The following is a 24,301-nucleotide window of genomic DNA, read 5'->3' on the forward strand; positions in this document are numbered from 1 at the left end:
CCCACCAATGTTAGAAAAGTTAGGAGTTTTCTAGGGCATGCCAGTTTTTACCGACGTTTTATAAAAGATTTTTCTAAAATTGCCACTCCATTGAATAAACTCCTAGAAAAGGATGCTCCATTCATCTTTTCAGAGGAATGTATCAAATCTTTTAATATTCTTAAAGAGAAACTCACTAATGCGTCGATCATGATAACACCAAATTGGAATCTACCGTTCGAACTTATGTGCGATACAAGTGATTTTGCAATGGGAGCTGTTTTAGGACAAAGGATTGAAAAACGATTTCAACCTATATATTATGCTAGTAAGACGTTACAAGGAGCACAAATGAATTACACAACTACTGAAAAAGAACTCCTTGCTATTGTCTTTGCTTTTGATAAATTTCATTCATATCTCGTTCTAGCTAAAACGGTGGTATATACTGACCATTCTGCTCTTAGATACCTATTTTCAAAACAAGATGCCAAACCACGATTAATCCGTTGGATCTTACTATTACAAGAGTTTGATATTGAAATTCGAGATAAAAAGGGAGCAGAAAATCTCGCAGCTGATCATCTTTCTCGTCTTGAAAATCCTGAATTAGAAGTTCTAAATGAATCGGCCATACAAGACAACTTTCCTGATGAATATCTATTGAAGATAGATTATAATGAAATTCCATGGTTTGCAGACTATGCAAACTACTTAGTATGTGGATTCCTTGAAAAAGGATTGTCGTACCAAAAACAAAAGAAATTCTTCAGCGATATAAAACACTATTTCTGGGAAGATCCACATTTGTTTAAAAGTTGTCCCGATAGAATAATACGCCGATGTGTATTCGGAGATGAAGCTAGTAAAATCTTAAACCATTGTCACACAGGACCAACAGGAGGGCATTATGGGCCTCAACTAACAGCAAGAAAAGTTTATGATGCTGGATTCTATTGGCCTACAATTTACAAAGACGCGCACCTTCTTTGCAAATCCTGTGATGCCTGTCAAAGGGCCGGAAAAATAAGTCAACGTGTTGAAATGCCACAAAATGTCATTCAAGTATGTGAAGTATTTGACATTTAGGGTATTGACTTTATGGGTCCATTTCCAAAATCTCATAATAATCTCTACATTCTCGTAGCCATTGATTATGTATCTAAATGGGCGGAAGCACAAGCTCTCCCAACTAACGATGCACGAGTTATAGTCAACTTTTTAAAACGTCTTTTTGCAAGGTTTGGAACACCGAAAGCTTTAATAAGTGATCGGGGAACTCATTTTTGTAATAATCAACTTGAGAAAGTTCTTAAAAGATATGGAGTAACTCATAAAATCTCCACTTCATATCATCCACAAACAAGTGGACAAGTTGAAAATACCAACCGAGCTTTGAAACGTATTCTAGAGAAAACCGTAGGATCAAATCCGAAAGAATGGTCCATTAAATTGGAGGATGCACTCTGGGATTTTAGAACAGCCTACAAAACTCCAATTGGAACCACACCTTTCAAACTCGTTTACGGAAAAGCATGCCATCTTCCAGTAGAAATTGAACACAAAGCATTTTGGGCTTTGAAGACATGTAATCTTGATTTACATGAAGCTGGACGTCTACGGTTAAGTCAATTAAATGAATTAGAAGAATTAAGACAAGAAGCATACGAAAATTCGTTAATCTATAAGGAAAGAACAAAGAAATGGCATGATAAAATAATCAAAAGTTCAAAAGAATTTAAAGAAGGAGACAGAGTTCTTCTTTTCAATTCACGATTCAAGCTATTTCCTGGAAAATTGAAATCAAGATGGTCTGGACCATTCATAGTCAAAAGAGTTTTCCCATATGAAACAGTAGAATTAATAAATTCAAATGGGATTGAATTTAAAGTTAATGGTCACAGAGTTAAACACTACATATATAGTACGATGGTAGTCGACAACGAAGTTAATCACAATTTTGATACCACAGCTAACTAAGTGTGGGGAGAATCAAGTCTTTAAAGGATAATATGTATTTCTGTTAGAGTTAGATTTTCTGTTTTCGTGTAGCTCTCGAGAATGGAACCCGAATGGTCTTTCCCTAGCAGACCCTAAAGAACTAGTCTTCTCCCCCCATTCTGAATTTTTATTTTTTTTAGGTTTTTACGAAATGAAGACTTCCTGTGAACTAAACCATGGTCTAATGCTACACGCTTTGATTACTAAACGTAATAATGACACACTTTTAAGTGAAATAGTATCATTAATCAGAGGTAAATTGGACGGAGTAAGAAAAGAATCCAGATGCGAAGATAATAAGTTACAATTTGGTAAAAGAAAATCAAAATCCGCAGCGAAAAGAAGAGCACGACACCTTGAAAAATGTCACAAATGCGGAAAATGGTCACACGAAGGTAAATGTTCAAATAATCAAACTTATTCAAACACCGAATTTGTTACTTTATGCAGAGATGGATCGTTCATATGTTTAGAAGAAAAAACATTAAATGCTCGAGGTTACGCCTATGTAGCCATGGAAAATCAATTAGTCCGACTATCTTATGAGTGGGCTAGAGCATATCACTAAGAAATCTCTTTCACAGGTAAGTTTGTACAGTTTTTATTTTTATTTTTATTTTTAACCTTTTGATAATAAACGCTAATTTGTTCGCTATAAAGTATTAAATTGGTATTCGATAAAATTAGGCCTTGCGACCGAAATTATTGATATCATACAAAAATTTATTACATCACTGCGAAATTTAACGTTTATTCTTAAGGTATAAATATCTTTAATCAATCAACACAAAATATTTCAAAAATTCGTCATGAGTTAAATTAGGTCGTTGAACCGAAATTACTTTACCGAAAAGAGGGGCGTATATTTTTGATAATATTTGATTGATTAAAGTGGGATAAAAGCCAAAAAGATTTTTAATTTTATTTTTACCATGTTTTTAAAATTAATATTTAAAAATTAAATTAATATTGTGAACTTTGTAAAATCAATATATTTAAGTTTGTAAATATTTGAAAAAATTTAATATTTTTAATATAAGTTTGTATGTATAAAAACAAAAAAATATAATATAAGTTTGGAGAGAATTTTTAATTTTTAAAATATGAATTTTTAATTTTATGCATTTTAAAGTTAAGTTTGGTGTGAATTTAAAAACAAAATTTTACTTTATTTCGTTAAGTTAAAAATATGATTTTTAAAATTCGTCGTGAGTTAAAGACTAGGTCTTTGAACCGAAATTGCTTTACCCGAGGGCGGGACGAGAATTTTTATTATCATTATTTTTAATCTTATTGATTTAAAGTATGCCAAAAAAATTAAAAAAAACCCAAAAATCTTTGCTTTTAAAACCACGCTTCAAAAAGACGAATTTTAAAATTTTGTCGAGGGACGGACTAGGACAACGATCCGAAACGCCCTCGCTCCTAAAAAGAAACAAATTTTTAAAATTTTATTAATTTTTGTTTTAGAAATTATAACCTTTTTATAAAAATAAAAAAAATAAAAAAAATGCCAATATGTTTGGAAACTTTGGTAAAATTTAATCATTTTTCTATGCTAATCACCCTCAATAATTTAAATTGTTACTGATTTCTTGCAAATGAGGGCATTGCAAGATCTTAAGTGTGGGAAGGGGTTAAATTCTTTCGGAATTTTAAATTTTTTTAACTTAAACACTTGGTTACCATTAAAAATACTAGTAACGCAGTAGTTGTATTAGAATCTAGTGCTCTCTGATAATAAAGAACAGCCCTAGTCTTATATACTGACTACCCAATTCTAGTAAAATTTTTCAAAATTTTCAATTAAATGAACTCAAAATCATGTTTATACATATTTATGAACGATAAAACTAGGTGTTAACACCGAAATTATTGTTACCTCGGAAAGGACATAAATTGAGAAACAACCCAAAATATTAGAATTCATTTAAAATGGAATAGAGGAGAATAAAAAGGCAAATAAAAGAAAATAAAAGCCAAGTGTGGGAAATTTTTTCCAAGTTATTCAAAACATATATCACATATTTTTGTACAAATAATTGAAAATACTTTTGTTTTGGACTAAAATAATCAGTTTTACCCGGTTTATGGTAATACTTTTGAAAGAACGATGAATCTACACGATGAATCAATTCCATCGTTAAAAGGAAGTAAAGTCTTCCGAAAAAGAAACGCGCTTCTTGATTTAGGTCATGAAGTTGTCGTCCAGACCAGCTGTAGGTTGACGAAAAATCTAGAAAAGTCATCTCGAAAATCAGCAGGAAATCCACGGACCTCAGCATCAAACAGGGTCGCCAAGTGGTCATACTTATCCTAACCATGAGAGGATCTGTCTTGTAAAATGGGGAGGACGCCGTGCAAATTAGCTGGATAAGACTAATGAATCAGATCCCCAGAAAAGGATAATCTCCTTAAAGATCAAAAATCAGCTTTTAAGACTGATATTACTCAATCCTAGAGATTAACCTTAAAGATTGAGAATTACAAACTCATGGAATTCAATGATATCTAAACTCGAGCTTGAACGAGAAAATATTTTGATCAAAATTACAAACCGATTTGTTTTCTAAAAACTCATTTTCAATGCATTCATTACCATTAAACGTAAAATCCTAGGAATTCACCTGGAATTCATTAGGTCACCTGAACCAAATCGGGTGTCAACCGTAAGAACGGTGGTTGCATAGCATGGTCAAAGACAGGACCTTGTGCCAGACCGGAAAATTATAAGGGTGAGCTTTACTATTGCTCCTACAAAGGATAGTAATTGCGTACGACACGTTATAGACCATAATTAAAAGAATGTCAGGAGACATTGCCTTAACAGTTGCTTGTTCAACGCTTTCCTTTACAACCGGACGGTAGTTTACCGAAAGGTAATATACGGAGCAAGTATACTGGACGTGTTGCTTTTCCAATACAAGGTTAGCAAGTGGGTGACACAAAACCACAAGTTTTGAGCTAAAATTTTCAAATCTGAAACCCACAAAACCCACAAAAACAATTTTCAAACACCGGTGAAGGGTTATTCCGGAAAACTTATCTAGGGTAAAAGCTAGATTTAATTTTCAAAAGATCAAATGTTTTCATAAAGATCCAATTTCCTTAATGGATCTAAATTTTTATAGTCATGTGAGACTGTAAACCACATCGTTACTACCATTGTTTATACCACCGTAAAGAAATCACTGATGTACAAAGTGTGAAGAATAAAGAAGTGATTCTAGTATTTCAAGACTATATTGCTTGAGGACAAGCAACGCTCAAGTGTGGGAATATTTGATAATGCTAAAAACGAACATATATTTCATAGCATTATTCCTCAAGAAAGACAAGCTTTTAGTTGCAATTGTTCTATTTACAAGTGATATTCGTTTAAATAATAAAAGGTGAAGACAAAAGACACGAATTGAAGACGCAAACGACCAAAAAGCTCAAAAGTACAAAATACAATCAAAGAGGTTCCAATTATTGATAAGAAACGTCTCAAAATTACAAGAGTACAAGATTCAAAACACAAATTACAAGATATTAAATTATACGCAAGGACGTTCGAAAATCCAGAACCGGGACCAGAGTCAACTCTCAACGCTCGACGCAACGGACTAAAAATTACAAATCAACGGAGTACAAGAATATAATTTAATATATATATAATTAAATTTAATTATATATATTATATAATAAATAAATAAGCAGCCCACGTTTTTGTAGACTTTTGAGCCTCCCCAGCTGGCCATGCGATCGCATGAGCACCTTTTCCAGCCTACATGCCCTATAAAAATGAGTGTTTGGTTCATCAATATCATCCATCAATCTATCTATCTATATGTAAATGTATATATATATATATATATATATATATATATATATATATATATATATATATATATTTATATTTTAATTTTAATTTTAATTTTAAATCCTAATAATAAGGGTATGTTAGCGAATGTTGTAAGGGTGTAAGTCGAAATTCTGTCCGTATAATGCTACACTATTTTTAATCATTATAAGTTATGTTCAACCTTTTTAATTTAATGTCTCGTAGCTAAGTTATTATTATGCTTATTTAATACCGAAGTAATCATGATGTTGGGCTAATTATTAAAATTGGGTAATTGGGCTTTGTACCATAATTGGAGTTTGGACAAAAGAACGACACTTGTGGAAATTAGACTATGGGCTATTAATGGGCTTTATATTTTTTTAACTAAATGATAGTTTGTTAATTTTAATATGAAGATTTACAATTGGACGTCCCTATAAATAACCATATACACTCGATCAGACACGATGGGCGGGATATTTATATGTACGAATAATCGTTCATTTAACCGGACACGGGAATGGATTAATAGCCACTAGAATTATTAAAACAGGGGTGAAATTATGTACAAGGACACTTGGCATAATTGATAACAAAGTATTAAAACCTTGTTACAGTTAAAGTCCCCAATTAGTTGGAATATTTGACTTCGGGTATAAGGATAATTTGACGAGGATACTCGCACTTTATATTTATGACTGATGGACTGTTATGGACAAAAACTAGACTGACATATTGAATAATCCAGGACAAAGGACAATTAACCCATGGGCATAAAACTAAAATCAACACGTCAAACATCATGATTACGGAAGTTTAAATAATCATAATTATTTTATTTCATATTTAATTTCCTTTATTTTATATTTAATTGCACTTCTAATTATCGTACTTTTATTTATTGTCATTGTATTTAATTGCACTTTTAATTATCGTACTTTTTAATTATCGCAATTTTATTTTATCGCACTTTTATTTATCGCAATTTCATTATCGTTATTTACTTTACGCTTTAAATTAAGTTATATTTATTTTTAATATTTTACATTAGGTTTTAACTGCGACTAAGTTTTAAAATCGACAAACCGGTCATTAAACGGTAAAAACTCCCTTTTTATAATAATAATATTACTTATATATATTTGTATTTTTATAAATTAAAACTAATATAGCGTTAAGCTTTGTTTAAAGATTTTTCCCTGTGGATCGAACCGGACTTACTAAAAACTACACTACTGTACGATTAGGTACACTGCCTATAAGTGTTGTAGCAAGGTTTAATAGTTTTTCGTTGTAAAAATAAAGCTATTTCATATACACCTCTACGCACATCAGCCCACTACCGGCTAATGCTTTTCTCAAGTGATTTACTCAAACTTTGTTGTGACCCAACAAAATCCACATACATCACTTCATTTGTGATAAACCTCATGAAACATAATTTGTCTAAGGCACAAGCGTCTAGACTTTCACTTGTTCAAATACATGCCTTAGTCACATCACAACACATTCCATAACTAGGGATCACCATGAACTTTAATCTTATTCATTATGACTTCAATCAATTTCCATTCTTTTGCAATCCTTTAAACCAAGGATTTACCAAGTTCTTATTATGCCATAAGAACCTTGTGAGTACTCAAGACAATTGATTGATTAGTCCTTGCACATGTCCACTTTTCACAAGTCATCAATGTAAACATATAATTTATACACCCTTGATAATATATCCCATTATCCTTGTGTACAAATATTACCATTACATTAGAGGTGAGATTATAATCATAAGCATATCTTAGTCAATCTACTTCTTAAAAACCAAGAGTCAATGACAATAAGTTTATAATTTCAATAATCTCAACATCAACCTTTTGATCTAAGATGCGTCATCTATACCAAGTGTTAAAAACCAACAACTTGTAGATGTATAATCCTCTTGATCAATAGTAAACTCAAAATGATTTAATATGCCTTAAGGATTCACATTGTGAATTAAACCATAGTCCATGGTTGACTTTTACAAGTACTAAAATACTTAAGTCCCATCACAATGCATTCCACTAGATTATGCTTAATCTTTCCATCACCATGCTATATTGGTCAATTGATGTAATCACATACACCATATCACCAATTTTCATGGCATACCGATACTCGAAAACAATTAAGCAACATCTAATCCTTCATATTAAAACATATTAGTTTCACTTACTTGTACCATCTTGATAAACATCAAAAGATTTATGGACATATCTCATCAATGAATAAATATTTCATGGACATTTATTTGGTAACAAAACAGTCACTTTACAATCATACAATATTATCATGTGACTTATTCAACGGATCATAGACACCCGTGAAGTAGCCTAACAATTGTTACCAAACAATCCATTGTTTTACCAACAATCACAATTATTAACAACTCATGAGGGGGTTCCATGTCAATATCCAAAGAATGTATAAACAACCTTCTTTTATTGACATCCCATATTCACGTATAATTGTATCAACATATCCACATCTAATATGGAACAAACTAAAGACACAACCTTAACTAATTTTTATGTGTCATCATGCATATCATGTATTTAATTATGTATGAAAACATATTAATATTACATGCATAACAAAATGGCCTATTAATAGATTTCATACTAATACCAAAATATAGTATTCTGTAATGAAATAATTTTACTCATGGCATGAAGACCCACATGTATGCATGTGTGAAGAAAATTGTAACCGTATATTGTCGGTTGTTTCTAGTTAATTAACACCCGTATGTGAAACAACCACATAGATACACTTTCATATGTGTACCTATTATATACCGGATCAAATTGGTACAAATTTAATTAATCCACCGGTGCTTCACCAACCTTCACAAACGTTTCATGTTATAAACATTTTATTTAAACGTTTGATCTCAAAACAAAAGTAGCCTTTGACCAAAATAAAATGTGAGACCCACAAATTGTAGTGAATCACGACAACAAAATTGTTTGTTCAATAATTAAAAAAAAAAATTCTTGCCATCTTTTGTTGACATTAAAACATTCAATTGTCTTAGTGAAAAACCGACAATATCAATTTTCTCATAATCATATTGCATATAATTATAAGTATCATATTATACTTATAATGTCTATCGTAATTCAGTAGAGAAAATAAAAGGAAATGTGTACTTGTCATGAAGATTTGACCAATATGAAGATCCATCACTTGAATCTTCAACCCATCAATTTGATAATCAATAACCCTTATGCACACCCAATATGAATCCCATAAGACCATAAAAATTCTGTTACGAACACAAATTCATTCCTTCAAACTTTACACCAATTTGAAAGTCTTTTTCTTCACCGATTCACCCCGGTCTTGATTCCTAAATTACTCTATTAAATTATTGGGGAAATATGGATTAGTGGGTAAAGAATCAACAACCGGATTGATACTAGAAACGTGTGAACACTTTCTTAATAGAGTATTTCGACCCACTTGGCTACGGGTTACACGAAATCACTATTAGGATAAGACTAGTATGAACAATTGATGTGTGCGAGGCGTACTAGGAAATAGCTTATATTTTACTAGGAAATACTATTAAATATGATACAATTTTACACAAGATATTTATTTATTTATAGAATGGATATACCTAAACCTTGGTACAACACTTATAGGCAGTGTACCTAATCGTACAGTAGTGTAGTTTTTAGTAAGTCCGGTTCGTTCCATAGGGAAATCTTTTTAAACAAAGCTTAACGCTATATTAGTTTTATCTTATAAAAATACAAATATATATAAGTAATATTATTATTATAAAAAGGGGGTTTTACCATTTAATGACCGGTTTGTCGATTTTAAAACTTTAGTCGTAGTTAAAACCTAATGTAAAATATTAAATAAATAAAAGACTTAATTTAAAGCGTAAAATGACTTAATTTAAAGCGTAAAATAAATAACGATAATGAAATTGCAATAAATAAAAGTACGATGAAATAAAATTCGATAATTAAAAAGTGCGATAATTAAAAGTGCAATTAAATACAATGACAATAAATAAAAATGTGATAATTAGAAGTGCAATTAAATATGAAAATAAAGGAATTATACTTATTTAAACTTCCGTAATCATGATGTTTGACGTGTTGATTTTAGTTTATTCCCATGGGTTAATTGTTCTTTGTCCTGGATTATTTAATATGTCCGTCTGGCTTTTGTCCATAACAGTCCATCAGTCATAAATATAAAGTGCGAGTGTCCTCGTCAAATTATCCTTATATCCGAAGTCAAATATTCCAACTAATTGGAGACTTAAACTGTAACAAGGTCTTAATACTTTGTTTAATAATTACACCAGGATATCGACTGCGTGTAACCCAAGGTTTTAATACTTTGTTATCAATTATGCCAAGTGTCCTTGTACATAATTTCACCCCTGTTTTAATAATTCCATAGACTATTAATCCATTCCCGTATCCGGTTAAATGAACGATTATTCGTACATATAAATATCTCGCCCATCGTGTCCGATCGAGTGTATATGGTTATTTATAGGGACGTCCAATTATAAATCTTTATATTAAAATTAACAAACTATCATTTAGTTAAACAAATATAAAGCCCGTTAATAGCCCATAGTCTAATTTCCACAAGTGTCGTTCTTTTGTCCAAACCCCAATTATGGTACAAAGCCCAATTACCCAATTTTAATATTTTTAGCCCAACATCATGATTACTTCGGTATTAAATAAGCATAATAATAACTTAGCTACGAGACATTAATGTAAAAAGGTTGAACATAACTTACAATGATTAAAAATAGTGTAGCGTTACACGGACAGAATTTCGACTTACACCCTTACAACATTCGCTAACATACCCTTATTATTAGAAATTAAAATTAAAATTAAAATTAAAATATAATATATATATATATATATATATATATATATATATATATATATATATATATATATATATATATATATATATATATATATATATATATATATATATATATATATATATATATATATCGTATGATGAATGAGGAGAAAAAGATGTGTTTGATGTTCACCAAACTGCGAATTTTATAGGCATGTGGGCTGGAAAAGGGGCTCATGCGATCGCATGAGTTTTGCTCCTCCAGGCCATGCGATCGCATGGCCAGCTGGGGAGGCTCATATGTTGTTGTTTTCTTCTGCCGACGGTTTTTATAATATAATATAATATATATATTAATTTTAAGAATTAATTATATATTATATTATATTCATGTGCATAGTTGACTTGTAATTTTTAGTCCGTTGCGTCGAGCGTTGAGAGTTGACTCTGGTCCCGGTTTCGGATTTTCGAACGTCCTTTCGTATAATTTAATATCTTGTACTTTGCGTTTTGCGGCTTGTACTCTTGTAATTTTGAGACGTTTCTCATCAATAATTGGAACCACTTTGATTGTACTTTGTACTTTTGAGCTTTTTGGTCGTTTGAGTCTTCAATTCATCGCATCTGTCTTTTGTCTTCACCTTTTATTATTTAAATGAATATCACTAGTAAATAGAACAATTGCAACTAAAAGCTTGTCTTTCTTGAGGGATAATGCTATGAAATATATGTTCGTTTTTAGCATTATCAAATATTCCCACACTTGAGCGTTGCTTGTCCTCAAGTAATATAGTCTTGAAATATACTAGAATCACTTCTTTATTCTTCACACTTTGTACATCAGTAATTTCTATACGGTGGTATAAACAATGGTAGTAACGATGTGGTTTACAGTCCCACATGACTACAAAAGTTTAGATCCATTAAGGAAATTGGATCTTTATGAAAACATTTGATCTTTTGAAAATTAAATCTAGCTTTTACTCTAGATAAGTTTTTCGGGATAACCCTTCACCGGTGTTTGTAAATTGTTTTTGTGGGTTTGGTGGGTTTCAGATTTGAAAATTTTAGTTCAAAACTTGCGGTTTTGTGTCACCCACTTGCTAACCTTGTATTGGGAAAGCAACACGTCTAGTATACTTGTTCCGTATATTACCTTTCGATAAACTACCGTCCGGTTGTAAAGAAAAGCGTTGAACAAGCAACTGTTAAGGCAATGTCCCCTGACATGCTTTTAAGTTTTTGGTCTATAACGTGTCGGATGCAATTACTATCCTTGGTAGGAGCAATAGTAAAGCTCACCCTTATAATTTTTCTTCGGTCTGGCACAAGGTCCTGTCTTTGACCATGCTATGCAACCACCGTTCTTACGGTTGACACCCGATTTGGTTCAGGTGACCTAATGAATTCCAGGTGAATTCCTAGGATTTTACGTTCAATGGTAATGAATGCATTAAAAATAGGTTTTCAGAAAACAAATCGGTTTGTAATTTTGATCAAAATATTTTCTCGTTCAAGCTCGAGTTTAGATATCATTGAATTCCATGAGTTTGTAATTCTCAATCTTTAAGGTCAATCTCTAGGATTGAGTAAGATCAGGCTTAAAAGCTGATTTTTGATCTTTAAGGAGATTATCCTTTCTTAGGGATCTGATTCATTAGTCTTATCCAGCTAATTTGCACGGCGTCCCCCCTATTTTACAAGACAGATCCTCTCATGGCTAGGATAAGTCTGACCACTTGGCGACCCTATTTTATGCTGAGTTCCGTAGATTTCTTGCTGATTTTAGTGATGATTTTTCTAGATTTTTCGTCAACCTACAGCTGGTCTGGACGAAACTTCATGACCTAAATCAAGAAGCGCGTTTCTTTTTCGGAAGACTTTACTTCCTTTTAATGATGGAATTGATTCATCGTGTAGATCCATCTTTCTTACAGTAAATCAGGTAAAACAGTTTAGTTTAGTCCAAAGCAAAAGTATTTTCAGTTATTTGTTACAAGTATATGTGACATATGTTTAAGATAACTTGGTAAATTTTCCCACACTTGGCTTTTATTTTCTTTTATTTGCCTTTTTATTGTCCTCTATTCCATTTTAAATGAATTCTAACATTTTGGTTTGTTTCTAAATTTATGTCCTTTCCGAGGTAACAATAATTTCAGTGTTAACAACTAGTTTTATCGTTCATAAATATGTATAAACATGATTTTGAATTCATTTAATTGAAAATTTTGAAAAATTTTACTAGAAGTGGGTAGTCAGTATATAAGACTAGGGCTGTTCTTTGTTATCAGAGAGCACTAGATTCTAATACAACTACTGCATTACTAGTATTTTTAATGGTAACCAAGTGTATAAGTTAAAAATTTTAAAAATCCGAAAGAATTTAACCCCTTCCCACACTTAAGATCTTGCAATGCCCTCATTTGCAAGAAATCAGTAACAATTTAAATTATTGAGGGTGATTAGCGTAGAAAAATAATTAAATTTTACCAAAATTTCCAAACATATTGGCGTTTGTTTGCTGAATGATAAATGGTGCACATCATTTGTTCATTCCGTCTTGTTGTTTCATCACATTTGTTTTTCGTTTTGTCATCAAAAGTACTAGCTTTTGCTGAACTTAATGCCAGTCTTTGAAAATGCGCTGTTTTACCCTGTTTTGTACAATTGACAATATACATACAATACAAATATAAACATGCATGACAATTTGAAATGGGACTTAATATCCCACTTTCAAATCCTAAATGTGAAATATTAGTACACAATAATAATAAAAATGATAAAAATTACATAAATATATCCAATAACATAAGTTTAAACATGAAAAAGTAAAAAGATAAAAACATAAAAATCATAAAAATAACCAATGGAACCAAATCAGTCTGGATAGGGGTTCCAGTTCATCTCGTCAGGTGGGTTCCATTGTTGGTTATAGGTGTTCTGATAGGCTTGGTTATAGTCATGCCGGTTAAAGGGTGGTCGGATGTCGGGGTTGTGTGGTGGAAAATGAGCAGGTCGAGTAGGCACGTAATTATTTGGTACCTGATATGATAGCTGGCTCATGATTTGGTGCTGATGAACTAACCAGCTATCGTGTTGGCGTCGCCTATAATCCTCGTATACTCGTTCGGAGTTCCACTGCTCATACATACTATGTCTGGCCGTATTCGTCATTGCTTGCTCATCTATACGAATGTGGACGTCAAGAATAGCATCTCGAAAGACATCCCTAATGTCTTCTGCTTCCTCCATTTCCTCGTCTGAGCCTCTCTCTACCTGAGGATGATTACCTTCATAGGGAACTGCCTGTTTGCGTCTACTCTTCAATACCTTAACACCCGCATAAACCCGCAATCCTATGGTCTCATCCTGTTCTCTACAAACCTGTAAGGACCCCCTTGGTTCCTATCAATACCTAAATACTCTCCAATGAGAGTAACAAAAATACCTCCTCCTATTATACTCCCGTCCTGCATTTCTTCTACCATTTTAGATAAATAAAAACCAACACAGTAAGGGATATTAACAAAGCTTCTCGGGTCTCGAATACACTTTAAGTAAAATAAATCATGTAAGGTCATTTTCTCCTTATTGTGACCTCTCTGTGTAATCGAGTTAGCCAAAAATCTATGAATTACACGAAGCTCGGCTTTGTTAATATGTAAGTATGAGTGTTTTCCTCCCAGTGTAAAAACATTATAGTTTGACTTACGCCTCCAAACGGCGTTCGCATCAAAGTTCCTATCTACCCTTTCACCACGATAAATCAAACTCATACAATCGGGTAGTAGCAATTCACTAGGAGTGTAAATCTGTAATGCCCTGGCCATGTCTGTGACGACCCGGAAATTTCCGACCAAATTTAAACTTTAATCTTTATATTATTCCGACACGATAAGAAAAGTTTGTTAAGTTAAATCTCAAGAATTTTAAACTGTGTTCATATATTCATTATAACCTCGACCAAATTCCGACGATTCACGAACCGTTAAATATAAATAGATATGTATATGTATATATATATATTATAACTTGAGAATATTAATAAAGTATTAAACGTATAATACTTTATACGAACGTATTTGTTTCAATATGATTTTCGGCGAAATTAAAAAAATATATATTAAATGATTGAATTATCAGAAACATTGAATTATGATTACAAGTCTCTGTTGAGAGGTCCACTATGATTTGAGAAAATCTATTCCTCTTAACGATATTCAGAATAATTTGTAAAGCTATTTATAAATAAAAACAAAAAGTGTCATTTACGAAAGTTAGACAAAAGTTAGTAGAGAATTGGTTTCCATAATATTCTATTAATCTATTTTTAAACGTACAAAGACGTTTTCAGTTTAAAAAGAACTTTATTATTAAAACGTATATAACTTTTATAAATATCTAGAATCACTTTTGACAACTCATTACTTAACTAGTATAATAAATATAACGATATTTATATTTTATTTCATTAAATATATATAACGATTTAAATTAATATTATATATATTTATACGCGTATTATACATACATAGTTTTTATACTTTTACTATACTTTAACTTTACCTTTGCTTTACTTTTACTTTACTTTAACTTTAATAATTCTCTTTAATAATTCATACTTTAATAATTCACTTTGATAATTCACTTTAATAATTCATACTTTAATAATTCACTTTAATAATTCATACTTTAATAATTCACTTTAATAATTCATACTTTAATAATTCACTTTAATAATTCATACTTTAATAATTCACTTTAATAATTCACTTTAATAATTCATACTTTAATAATTCACTTTAATAATTCATACTTTAATAATTCACTTTAATAATTCAAAAATCTATTATAAATAGAATTCAATAGGTTTCATTATTTCATAGAAACTTGAAAATATATTTCTCTAAACTCTCTCAATCGATTTATATATATATATATATATATATATATATATATATATATATATATATATATATATATATATATATATATATATATATATATATATATATATATATATATATATATATATATATATATATATAAATATATTTGCTCTGTATTACTTCAAGATATTATTAGTATACATAAAATATTACGACGGAGTGGTGTCCGAGTGATTTCAAAATAGTTTTTTTGAATGAGTCGAAGCTAAGGAAATTATGGGTTATAGCTATGGAGGTGATGAGTATGGTTCATGGGTATGCTCGTGAGGTCAATCTAGTGTTTATCATCTCCGTTGCATCTACGTACTTTCCTGCAATATTGAATCTAAATATTGATACGTTCGTGAATCCGAGGCCAACCTTGCACTTGTTAAATGACGTTATATGTATTTTTACTACGAAATACAGTATTGTGAATTTCATTTGCTCCCTTTTTAATTGCTTTTGCAATATATATTTTTGGGCTGAGAATACATGCGCTGTTTTATAAATGTTTTACGAAGTAGGCACAAGTACTAAAACTAATTCTATGTGGGTTTAAACCAGAAATATACCCTTAGCTTGGTAACATTAAACTACTTGTCTATGTACGGTAGGCGCGAATCCTAAAGATAGATCTATTGGGCCTGACAAACTCCATCCTGACTATGGGATGCTTTAGTACTTCGAGGTTATTTTAAACAAACCTGATCTGGTGTACTTCAGAGGGTAAAACATGAACGTTAAGGCTTGTTACCGGGTGTCTACAACTTATAGAATACTTTTATACACTTGCGAGTGTATATATATTTATAAACGGAAATCATGTGGTCTATTAATATATTGAAATGATTGTTATGATAAACCTATGAACTCACCAACCTTTTGGTTGACACTTTAAAGCATGTTTATTCTCAGGTATTAAAGAAATCTTTCACTGTGCATTAGCTCATTTTAAGGATATTACTTGGAGTCATTCATGGCATATTTTGAAAGACGTTGCATTCGAGTCATTGAGTTCATCAAGATTATTATTAAGCCAATTATAGTTGGATGTATTATGAAATGGTGTGCATGCCGTCAACTTTCGTTGTAAAGAAAGTTTATCTTTTAAAAACGAATGCAATGTTTGTAAAATGTATCATATAGAGGTCAAATACCTCGTAATGTAATCAACTATTGTGAATCGTTTATAATGTATATGAACGGGTCCTTTCAATGTCCATCATGGACATCCTGTACATCCTACCGCCAAGGATAAATCTAAGAAAACTTCTATCATCTAACCTATCTACATCTACATTTAACGCTATAGTACTCATCAACTCAACACACCATTCCTTATATACAGGTCTACGAATGGTGAAAAGATGTTCCCAATCTGTAAAAGAAGAACTGCCATACCTTTGAATCAAATGCTGTCTAACACGGTCAGCTAGATGGACCGTTTCCAAAGGATTCCAATCAATTACCCTCGGCACCTCTACCTCTTTTGTTACCAATTTAAATTTATTACTTTGATATGCCGGGTAATCTCTCCATCGTCTATCGAATCTCAGATTAGGATGCAACGTGTGTTCAGGAATCGTTGGGTATTCTACAGGCGGATGCATAGGATATACTATGAATTCATTAGGTAATCGTAGTGGATCATAATAAGGTACATGTTGATCAGGCTGATGTTGTTGTTCCTGTTGTGGTATTTGTTCGGGTTCTGGCTCGTATTGCATTTCTGGTTCTGGTTCTGGTGCTGGAGCAGGTCGTCTAGATGATGACGATGATGAACCTCCAGTATCGGCTTTCTGCAAAACACATTAAACACAATGTTTGTGCATCCAAATATGCATTAGTGTTAGCAAAATAACAACTTAAAACAATCACAATAACATGTTAAATCAAAATTAAATTTATACACATTTTCACATTTTTTACAATTCTATACTTTTTCAAATAAGCACATATGAAAATGTATACAAAGTTCATAAGCATTTAACTCAAATAACATGTCAAAATAGTCATTACTAATAATTAAACAAGTCTCAAATGGCAATTATATCAAATTAATCAAGTTCATGAATTTTAGACTTAAAAAAGTCCACTTTAATCTCCAAAAATCATGTTTAGGATCAATGTTTGGATCATTTAACTACCTAAACATGTTACACTACTTAATTTAGTAATAATTCATGACAAAAATCGGCCATAACCTGTTTATATCAAAAAGCCCCAAATTGCTCAAGAACACAAACCCTAGATTATTCAAAAATTGAAGTTCAAAGCTTCTAATCATGTTAAATAGCATCAATCTAGGTTATACATGCATAAAATACTAACAATTTAACACTAATTACACTAGAAATTAACAAAATTGTATTAGGTAAAATATTGGTAATTTTCACAAAAACTAGCTAATTTATGAGTTTAGGGGTGTAATTTTTACCTTTTTGCTAAAGAATGCGAATCTAGGCATGATTAGAGCAAGAAATTTGACGAACTACGGTAAAAATTTGGTGAAATTTGGTGAAGTTTTGAGAGAGTTTCGTGTATGTGTGTGTTGTGTTTGAAGAACAGCTCGCTGGTTCTTTTTCTATCTGGCATAATTTTCAGCTCCATGCGATCGCATGGGGGTCCGGTTACAGTGAAAATTGCTTTTTTTTTTATAAAACCTTATACTTAATAAAACATAAAATTAATAAAATTTTAAAAATATGTTTCTTTTTAGGATGAGGGCGTTTCGGATCGTTGTCCTAGTCCGTCCCTCGACAAAATTTTAAAATTTGTCAATTCAAAGCGAGGTTTTAAAAGTAAAGATTTTTGGATTTTTTAATGTTTTTGGCATACTTTAATTCAATAAGATTAAAAATAATGATAATAAAAGTTCTCGCCCCTCCCATGGGTAGAGCAATTTCGGTTCAACGACCTAGTCTTCAACTCACGACGAATTTTAAAAATCATATTTTTAACTTAACGAAATAAAGTAAATTTTTGTTTTTAAATTCACACCAAACTTAAATTTAAAATGCATAAAATTAAAAATTCATATTATTAAAATTTAAAAATTCACACTAAATTTATATTATATATATTTTTATACATACAAACTTATATTAAAAATATTAATTTTTCAAATATTTATAATTTTAAAGAAGTTTACAATATTAATTTAATATTTATATATTAATTTGAAAAACAAAGTAAAAATAAAATTAAAAATCTTTTTGGTCTTTTATCCCACTTTAATCAATCAAATATTATCAAAAATATACGCCCCTCTTTTCGGTAAAGTAATTTCGGTTTTATAACCTAGTTTAACTCATGACGAATTTTTGAAATATTTTATGTTGATTGATTAAAGATATTTATACCTTAAGAATAAACGGTAAATTTCGCAGTGATGTAGTAAATTTTTGTATGATATCAATAATTTCGGTCGCAAGACCTAATTTTATCGAATATCAATTTAATACTTTATAGCGAACAAATTAGCGTTTATTATCAAAAGGTTAAAAATAAAAATAAAAATAAAAACTGTACAAACTTACATGTGAGAAATAGATTTCTTAGTGATATGCTCTAGCCCACTCATAAGATAGTCGGACTAATTGGTTTTCCATGGCAACATAGGCGTAACCTCGAGCATTTAACGTTTTTTCTTCTAAACATATGAACGGTCCATCTCTGCATAAAGTAACAAATTCGGTATTTGAATAGGTTTGATTATTTGAACAATACCTTCGTGTGACCATTTTCCGCATTTGTGACATCTTTCAAGGTGTCGTGCTCTTCTTTTCGCTGCGGATTTTGATTTTCCTTTACCAAATTGTAACTTATTATTTTCGCATCTGGATTCTTTTCTTGCTCCGTCCAATTTACCTCTGATTAATGATACTATTTCACTTGGAAGGGTGTCATTATTACGTTTAGTGATCAAAGCGTGTAGCATTAGACCATGGTTTAATTCACAGGAAGTCTTCATCTCGTAAAACCTAAAAAAATAAAAATTCAGAATGGGGGGAGAAGAGTAGTTCTTTAGGGTCTGCTACGGAAAGACCATTCGGGTTCCATTTTCGAGAACTACACGAAAACAGAAAATGTAACTCTAATAGAAATACATATTATCCTTTAAAGACTTGATTCTTCCCACACTTAGTTAGCTGTGGTGTCAAAATTGTGATTAACTTCGTTGTCGACTTCCATTGGACTATCTATGTAATGTTTAACTCTGTGACCATTAACCTTAAATTCAATCTCATTTGAATTTATTAATTCTACTGTTTCGTATGGGAAAACTCTTTTGACTATAAATGGTCCAGACCATCTTGATTTCAATTTTCTAGGAAATAGCTTGAATCGTGAATTGAAAAGAAGAACTCTGTCTCCTTCTTTAAATTCTTTTGAACTTCTGATTCTTTTATCATGCCATTTCTTCGTTCTTTCCTTATAGATCAACCAATTTTCGTATGCTTCATGTCTTAATTCTTCTAATTCATTTAATTGACTTAATCGTAGACGTCCGGCTTCATGTAAATTAAGATTACATGTCTTCAAAGCCCAAAATGCTTTGTGTTCAATTTCTACTGGAAGATGACATGCTTTTCCGTAAACGAGTTTAAAAGGTGTTGTTCCAATTGGAGTTTTGTAGGTTGTTCTAAAAGCCCAGAGTGCATCCTCCAATTTCATGGACCATTCTTTCGGATTTGATCCTACGTTTTTCTCCAGAATGCGTTTTAAAGCTCTGTTGGAATTTTCAACTTGTCCACTTGTTTGTGGATGATATGTGGTGGAGATTTTATGAGTTACTCCATATCTTTTGAGAACTTTCTCAAGTTGATTATTACAAAAATGAGTTCCCCGATCCTTATTAAAGCTTTCGGTGTTCCAAACCTAGCAAAAAGACGTTTTAAAAAGTTGACTATAACTCGTGCATCGTTAGTTGGGAGAGCTTGTGCTTCCGCCCATTTAGATACATAATCAATGGCTACGAGAATGTAGAGATTATTATGAGATTTTGGAAATGGACCCATAAAGTCAATACCCCAAATGTCAAATACTTCACATACTTGAATGACATTTTGTGGCATTTCATCACGTTGACTTATTTTTTCGGCCCTTTGACAAGCATCACAGGATTTGCAAAGAAGGTGTGCGTCTTTGAAAATTGTAGGCCAATAGAATCCAGCATCGAAAACTTTTCTTGCTGTTAGTTGAGGCCCATAATGCCCTCCTGTTGGTCCTGTGTGACAATGGTTTAAGATTTGACTAGCATCATCTCCGAATACACATCGGCATATTATTCTATCGGGACAACTTTTAAACAAATGTGGATCTTCCCAGAAATAGTGTTTTATATCACTAAAGAATTTCTTTCGTTTTTGGTACGATAATCCTTTTTCAAGGAATCCACATACTAAGTAGTTTGCATAGTCTGCAAACCATGGAATTTCATTATAATCTATCTTCAATAGATATTCATCAGGAAAGTTGTCTTGTATGGCCGATTCATTTAGAACTTCTAATTCGGGATTTTCAAGACGAGAAAGATGATCAGCGGCGAGATTTTCTGCTCCCTTTTTATCTCGGATTTCAATATCGAACTCTTGTAAGAGTAAGATCCAACGGATTAATGTTGGTTTAGCATCTTGTTTCGAAAATAGGTATCTAAGAGCAGAATGGTCAGTATAGACCAACGTTTTAGCTAGAACGAGATATGAACGAAATTTGTCAAAAGCAAAGACAATAGCAAGGAGTTCTTTTTCAGTAGTTGTATAATTCGTTTGTGCTCCTTGTAACATCTTACTAGCATAATATATAGGTTGAAATCGTTTTTCAATCATTTGTCCTAAAACGGCTCCCATTGCAAAATCACTTGCATCGCACATTAGTTCAAACGGTAAATTCCAATTTGGAGTTATCATAATCGGCGAATTAGTGAGTTTCTTTTTAAGAATATTAAAAGATTTGATGCATTCATCTGAAAAGATGAATGGAGCATCCTTTTCTAGGAGTTTATTCATAGGAGTGGCAATTTTAGAAAAATCTTTTATGAAACGTCGGTAAAAACCGGCATGCCCTAGAAAACTCCTAACTCCTCTAACATTGGTGGGATGTGGAAGTTTAGCAATTACATCTACTTTAGCTCTATCCACTTCAATTCCTTCTTTTGAAATTTTATGTCCAAGAACGATGCCTTCTTTAACCATGAAATGGCATTTCTCCCAATTAAGAACTAGATTTGATTGTTCGCATCTAATAAGCATTCGTTCAAGATTAACTAAACATGATTCAAATGTATCACCGAAGACTGAAAAGTCATCCATGAAAACTTCCATGCATTCTTCTATCATGTCGTGAAAAATCGCCATCATGCACCGTTGAAAGGTTGTAGAGGCGTTGCAAAGTCCAAATGGCATGCGTTTGTAAGCAAAAGTACCATAAGGGCACGTGAACGTGGTTTTTTCTTGGTCCTCGGGTGCTATTGGAATTTGAAAATATCCAGAAAAACCATCAAGAAAACAATAGTAACTATTTCCGGCTAATCTTTTCAACATTTGATCAATGAAAGGTAAGGGAAAATGATCTTTTCTGGTGGCGTCATTTAATTTTCTATAATCTATACAAACACGCCATCCTGTTACAGTCCTAGTAGGAATAAGCTCATTTTTCTCATTTGTAATGACAGTCATGCCACCCTTCTTAGGCACGCATTGAACTGGGCTTACCCATGGACTATCAGAAATTGGATAAATTAAACCTGCATCTAGCAGTTTAATAATTTCTTTCTTAACAACATCTTGCATATTGGGATTTAGTCTTCATTGGCGTTGCACATACGTTTTATGACCTTCTTCCATAAGGATTTTATGTGTGCAATACGAAGGACTTATTCCTTTAATATCATAAATTTTCCATGCAATAGCTGGTTTATGAGCTTTTAGCACAGAAATGAGTTGAGATTTTTCATTTTCAGTAAGAGAAGACGATATTATTACAGGTAATTCAGATTCACCATGTAAATAAGCGTATTCCAAATGATTTGGAAGTGGCTTTAACTCTAATGTCGGTGGTTCTTCTATCAATGATTTATATCGATATCTGTCTTCTTCTTTTAGCATTTGAATTTCTTCTGTTGTTGGTTCATATCCATTAGCCATAAGTGTAGCTAACATAGCAGTTTCATCAATTGGTTCAGTTCCTTCACCTAAAGAACATTCTCCTGTTCCTTGTAATTCTGTAAATTCTTCTAACAATTCTGCATGTGATTCTATAGTTTGAATATAATAACATGTATCATCTGCAGATTGCGGTTGTTGCATGGCACTATCAACTGAAAAAGTAACACTCTCGTCCTCTATACTTAGGGTCAGTTTCTTACCGAACACGTCTATTATTGCTTTAGCCGTGTTTAAGAATGGTCTTCCTAATATGAGAGGTACTCGAGAATCTTCTTCCATGTCCAGGATAACAAAATCTACTGGAAATACTAAAGTACCAACTTTAACTAGCATGTTCTCCATTATCTCTCTAGGATATTTTACTGATCTATCGGCTAGTTGTATACTTATTCTTGTTGGTTTCAATTCTCCAAGGTCTAGTTTAGCGTATAGTGAATACGACATTAGATTTATACTAGCACCTAAGTCTGCCAATGCTTCTATTGAACTAAGACTACCCAGAAAACATGGAATTGTAAAACTTCCTGGATCAGATAGTTTTTCTGGTATCTTATTCAACAGCACTGCTGAACAATTAGCATTCATAGTAACAGCCGAGAGTTCTTCCATTTTCTTTCTATTTGTGATTAGATCTTTCAGAAATTTAGCATATCTAGGCATTCCTGAAGTCACATCAATGAAAGGAAGATTTACATTTATCTGTTTAAACATATCCAAGAATTTGGATTGCTCGACTTCAAGTCTCTCTTTTCTCATTTTACTCGGGTAAGGAAGTGGTGGTTGGTATGGTTTAATATAAGGTTTAGTCTTAACTGTATTATCTTCATTAACCTTTTCAACTACCGGTTCTTTTTCCTTATCTTGTTCAGGTTGTGGTTCTTGTTGAGTAGGAATAGCTTCATCAAAAATTACAGGTATTTTAGGTGGTTTAAGTGTCATACCACTTCTTGTGGTAATGGCTTTAGCTGTTTCATTTCGGGGGTTAGCATTTGTATCACTAGGTAGACTTCCCGGTTTTCTTTCACCTATTAACCTTGCTAGGTTACTTACTTCTTGTTCTAAATTTTGAATAGAAGCTTGTTGATTTCTAAATGCTTGAGCATTTTGTTCATTGGTTTGTTTCTGAGATGTGAAAACCTGTGGTTGAGATTCAACTAGCTTCGTCATCATATCTTCTAAATTTGGCTTTTTACCATCGGTTTGTGGTGGTTTGTTTTGAAAATTAGGTCTTTGCTGATTGTAAGTATTATTGGATACTTGTTGATTACTAGGACCTTGTTGATTGTTGTATGGAACATTTCGGTTATAATTCTGGTTTTGATTGTAGTTTGGTCTTGACGGTTGATAATTATTGTGATAATTATTTCCAGGCCTTTGGTTTATGTATGAAACATTCTCTCTTTGTTCCATTGTTAGTTCAATACTGAGACAATCTTTTTTCAAATGTGGTCCTCCACACTGCTCACAACTAATTCGTATTGAGTGAATATCTT

Source organism: Rutidosis leptorrhynchoides, chromosome 5, assembly GCF_046630445.1.
Source record: "Rutidosis leptorrhynchoides isolate AG116_Rl617_1_P2 chromosome 5, CSIRO_AGI_Rlap_v1, whole genome shotgun sequence".
NCBI lineage: Eukaryota > Viridiplantae > Streptophyta > Magnoliopsida > Asterales > Asteraceae > Rutidosis > Rutidosis leptorrhynchoides.